Raw genomic sequence first — 6,048 nt, 5'->3', positions numbered from 1 at the left:
GACCAGACGGTGACGCCGTAGCCAAAATAAAATTCAATTAACTCGTCAATTATCTTTTATAAATTGGTTTGAAATTTTTATTAAGCGCTACATAAGGGGCGCGCGTTGGATTTTCAGAGTAAAATGTTCCGATTTCATTTACGAAGATAGATAATATTCTTATCTTTCCTTGAAACTGAGAATTGTTTGTTCTATTTTCAGACTCATTCTCCATTATGAAAAGATCAATGGAGTGTCAATTAGGGCGAATATAAATTGAGCTGAAATTAGATGTTGTTTACGGAGTTAAAAATACATTTTAGGCGAACATGCGTAATACCTTCAGTGATTTCAAGTTTGAGCCAATGTTCTGCTTGTGACTATATTTCTAACTGAGAAATGCCTCTGGCTCTCTAATAAAAACTGTTTCAACTAGATTTTTATCGAGATATACATCTTAAAAGCATCATTTACAAGCATCATGTATTATTAATAAAGTAAAAAGCACTTCAGGGTATGTTAGAGGGCTTAATTGCCAATCTTGCCTCATCCTGCCTATGGAACAAGTAGTGGTCGCTTCCTGACAGTAACAGTAAAACTGATCCGTAAACATGTAGATAATACCAACCCGAGGAGGTTTACGGCTCTCAAAAAGCATTTCATAACCGCCCAAGCCCAGCAATGATCATCTCTTTGTCGATATTTCACAATACCTTTTACAACTCTGCAGCAGCACTTTTTCTGCGAGCGAAAATTCTCCAATTTCGATTTGGCTAAAATGGCCTTCTGTAATGTTAATCGTCGATTCCAGCAACGAATTTAAAATCAAATAAACATAGACCACCTTAAACTCGCTGCAAATAAAAGAATTTCTTTAAAGCACCGCATGACTTTTCTATAGATCAGTCCCATAAGCAAATTCACGTATCACAAAATAAAATTCATGGTATAAAAGCACATGCCCCTAGGATACTTTCTAACTTTTAATGATTCGCTATATTTTTTTTTACACCCCGCTAAGGCGGCGTGCATTTACCGGTGAACCTGCCGCAATGTCATTCTTAAAAGAAATATAATCATTTTGAGAATATTTCTGAAAAATTGTACGCTCTTTTTCTGAATTAAAGAGGCATAAACCAAAAACTCGGAAACAATCAGAAATAAGTTTTGCTTTGTAATTACGATGAACACGACTCATCTTGTTAATTGTTTCGTTGCATCTATTTTTAGTAAGAAACATGAATTAAGATTATTTCTAAAAACAAATATCGACGGAATGTTACGATAAAGATGTTCGAAAACAGGAAAAGCGGCAAAAACACAGCTAGGGGGGAGAAGATAGTATACCGGATACCCTTTCATCTGAGGTTAAGCTGCCAGCCATCACGGCAAACTATGTTCAACTTCCTTCATTAAGACCCGCATCTATTTCCTTCGTGACTCGAGAGCTCTCATTCCCTTTACACAGTAAATGAGCGTCTTCGTCTTAATTCCGAGATAGGCATTACTTTCTCTTGGCCACATTGAAAACTAATCAAACTGCTTTTAAAAGTGTTCCTAAGATGTTCTGAACGAATTTTCCCCTAAGAATAGATGCGACGACACAGATTATTTGCAAAATTGAGATTATTATCATTGTGGGTAAAAAGCTGAAATTGACCGATGTTGCAAGTTTTTCTTCTTTTTTTTTTTTTTTTTTTTCTGATTCGGATAAGAGAATCAATTTTGTGATATTTAGCCTAATCGTGTTGAAAGTGCGATGTTATGTGTCTGACGAAGTTGATGAGTTTATTCTAAGACTGCTAATGCTGATAAAACAGACAAGTAAAAAAATAAAATACAAAATAGACATATTCCCGCAGTAAAATATATTGAACAATATTTTAACATAAAATTCGTGCAATTTGCTGCGGGGGGGTAAAAAGTTCATTTCCGCAGAGGGTAGTACGCAAGACGATCTCTTAGCAACATACGCGTATACCCTCAGTTTACAACCGCTTATCTGTCGTGTACAGGTAGTGAGTCAAGCCAAAGAATGCTGGTTTGCAGATGATGCGACAAGGTGTGGACCGCTACAGAATGTCAGGGTGTGGTGGGATGAGCTGACAATGGCCGGAACAGATAGGGTACTATCCCAATGCTGGAAAATGCAGCCGAAGCCTTATAAGGAAGAGACTGCCAGGAGCATTTTTGAAGAAACAGCAATCAACATCACCACAGAAGGAAGGAAGCATCAGGGTGCAGCCATTGGCTCCACGTCCTACCTCAAGCACTACGTCAACGGTAGAAAGAGGAACGGGTGGGGCAGGTTTCAAAATTGGCTGAATTTGCTCTGTCTTACTTTTGGATTAAAATATCGCTGGACGTACTTTTTAGGAACTCTGCCTGATACAGAAGATCTACTCGCTCCTCTGGAGTGTGCAATAGCCGATGCCCTAAAACTGTCCATCACAGATCACAACTGTACACAAGCTGAACATGAGCTGCTGGCGCTGCCAGTGAGAATAGGAGGCATATGCTACTAAATCCGAGTCAAGTAGCAGTCTTATAGTATGCATCTTTGGTTCATATCTCTAGTCCATTAGCCCAACAAACAGAATCACTAGCGCATGAGCCACCAGATAAAATATACGCTGTGCAATGAGAGTTGTATGCCTTGGCACTCAAAGAGGTGCTTCTTTAAGATTAAGAGTGCCGATTCGGAAGAAAAATTCTTGTTCTAGAGTTTTTCGGCTTTCCGAACTGCCTGGATGCAAGGAGAGGCCGCAAACTGCCATATGCTGCTTAAAATGATTAGGGAGACTAAAGTGTCAAGCGACTGGTTTGGATTTGTCCTCATCATTTCTTTCTTTCTAAATTACCTTACGACTGAGAAATTCCTGATAGGCCCTCTGTTTGTGTTTGGGGGGTGGATCGCGCTACGATGTGGAAAAGGGGTAGTTTCCCCCATTATATTGAACAGAAGGATCTGGAGGCGGAACTACTTCGCACGGTGTGCAATGATGTTGAGATCGAAGCTGATGAGCGGCTGGATATAGTTGGTAAGGGGTTCTGGGAGAGGCGGAGGTCGGCTTTTTTTGATGCGAGAATATGCTACTCAAATGCAGACTCCTATAGAGATACCAGATATTCAGGCAGCACGAAACAGAGAGAAGCGCCAGTAAATTATCCGAGTTTTAGAAGTAGAGCAAGTTGCACTCACGCCATAACTTTTCAGAACGAAAGGAGGAATGGCAGTGGAATGTAAACGATACCATAGTAGACTTGCTGGGCTAATTGCTACAAAGAAGGGCGAAAGCTCTGCGACTACCATGTCATGGATCAGGGCAAGAGTACTAGTGTTCTTTGCGCTGCTAGGATTAGGAGTATTTTACTTACGAGGTTCGCAAGCTTCTAAGGGAGTCCAATTAATATTGTCAGATTTACTCAATAGAAACAAGATGAAGACGTACTCCAAACACTCGACAGAATGACTTTTATTTGGATAATGTGTCGGCCGGAATGGTATAGTTTTATTTTACTTTTTAATCTTACCGTATTTATTCGATTAAACGTCGTGGCTTTTATTAAATTTTTTGTGATTCGAGTGCGGCGTTTATTCGAGGGCGGCGTTCATACGGGGGCGGCGTTTATTCAAAATTCAATTTATTTCCTGCGGTATGGTAGCTGACCATTTTAATTAAAAAAACAGAATTATTTTCCAGTGCTTGTCTAAAAAGTCGTTTTTTTACAATGTTCTCAATTTCGCAATTTGCTTGTCTATACTTCTACAACACATAAAGTGAATAAAGACTTAATAAACATCAGAACTGGTACATTCAAAAGGATCTGTGTCTGTTTCACTCAAAATTTCCAACAACGATCGAAGCAATGATCGCTGTGTGCTTTTTGAGTTTATTATTCGAATAAACGCCGCATCGTGATGCGGTGTTTATTCGAGGGCGGTGTTTTTTGATATTTTGCTCAAGCATGCGGCGTTTAATCAAATAAATAAGGTATTTTATTCTGTAGAGACATTCGCTTTTCTCCTTTTCTTATACCCAGCACTTTATCGTTTTCCCTTTATTATGTTCCGAGTTTACGGAGATAAAACAAGGGTGATATAATTTTTTTGTATAAATATATAATGTCAAAAAGATATTTATTTTTATCAATGTAGTACGTAGGTAGGATTTGAATTTTGATGCTGTTGTATTAAAACTATCATTGTCATTATCATGAATTACGGGTCGACGGAGAAGTTTATCGTAGGTAATAAAAATTCATGAACCATTGCTCCTATCACCGAATAGGGCAGCGTTCACTTAACAACATTCTAAAATACTTCAAAACTTTACAACGATTTCTTAATCAAAATTAATTTTTTTCATGACGTTTTTATAATCCAAAATATGCGTAATAAGATTTACAAATGAAAGTCTGGCGATGGAAATAATCCAATTATACATTTTCCTTTCGATGGAAATTAACTTTCAAGAAATCGATCATAGAGCACCTGTAAAATTGTGATTAAGAAACACAACTACTAAATTCGATATATCTGTTTTTTCCCTCTGCTTTCAAATTTCAAACCGTTATTCAAACTCGTGAAAATAGGAAGAACCTCTTCTATTACAATTCGCAACTATATTGCACGTTGCGAATAAAAAATGTTCAAGGGATACCTTTTTCTCGAAATTTAGTGCTGTGTTTGTTCATATTTCTTGGTGGTGTTCTTGTTCGGTGAAAGTGTGTTTATAACGAATTTTTTTCAAGAACACATTCGTTACTGAAAAGTACAAATTACCATATCCCATAGTTGATGCGTATTGCAAGGTACAGTTTGAAGAGCCTAAATAAGTGTTAGAAAGACTCTTAGCACGTTTTTTCACCAATCACAAACATTTGCTCACATTTCTAAAGCTCTGTTGACGGTATCGATATTAACTTTTTTATCACCCGATATGAATACAATAGGATTCACAAATTAAGTCTGGCTAAAAAAGATTATGAAATTAAACGTTTTTCCCTTGATCAAAAATATTATTAAGAAATAGGTTATATAGCACCTGTCATATTATGTTTATCCGAATCTGAATAACAACGCCACAAGATAATCCTATTATTTGTAAAATTGTTGTTTATACCTCTTAATTGTACTCTTTCTGTTCTTTCATAATTCGAACGAGATTCATCTTGTGTCTCTAATACCATTAAGTGTTAAGCTTAAGTCTTTTCAATTAACGAGTGAATAACTAAACGAAATTTTTCCATATCGACCACCGATGTTCTATCGTAACTGGTGGAAGCCCTTCCAACACGGCCACAGGGATGTAGAGGAACGAGCATTTTGCCCACGCTCAAGAAATTTTTAATTATACCCTAGCTGAGATGTTGGTTTAAACAAACCTTTGACGGAAGCAGAATGGTCGCGACACAAATGCGAGCTGAAGTGAAAAACCGCCGGTCGTTACCGAAAAGTAAATAAATGGAAAATTAATTTCACCGTTAGACATTTGCGGGAGTCATCAGCCTTGAGATAAACGGTAAGTGTTTCAAACCCTTTTTGACAATCGTAAACTCTTTGCTGGTAAAGTAAAGTGAACTGTTAGTTTCCTTTCAATTGAATTGTTGAACTGAATCATTAAATATTCAGTTTAAAGAATATGCAAATTTTATATAAACCAAGCTGAAAAAAATCTGTTTATCTGTACCTATGTATTTAATCTGTATTTTCCATTGTAGCTTCTCAACATATAACACCTTATAAGTAAATGAAATTTAGTCTGGTGGCAGAAAAATCAAGTCACCTGACTCTTCAGCAATCCATTGTACGCACTGGCATGAATTTTTTTAGGGAAAAAGAACACAGAATTCGGGAAAATGTTGTGATGATAACTTGCACAATCCAAGCAAATGAAAAGAATCTAGATGCGAGCGAATAGATTTATGTGCCGTATAGAGTACGGGCGCCTTCGCAGTACTAGCGCATTTGCTACACCAGAAGCTGAGGAACTGTTCACCACGTTTGAAGTTATGCTCGTGGTGGTATGTCGTTCATGTTACAGATGCCAAGATATTTCAAGGATG

Source organism: Pocillopora verrucosa, chromosome 1 (assembly GCF_036669915.1).
Source record: "Pocillopora verrucosa isolate sample1 chromosome 1, ASM3666991v2, whole genome shotgun sequence".
Lineage (NCBI taxonomy): Eukaryota > Metazoa > Cnidaria > Anthozoa > Scleractinia > Pocilloporidae > Pocillopora > Pocillopora verrucosa.
This window is presented reverse-complemented; position numbering follows the sequence as displayed.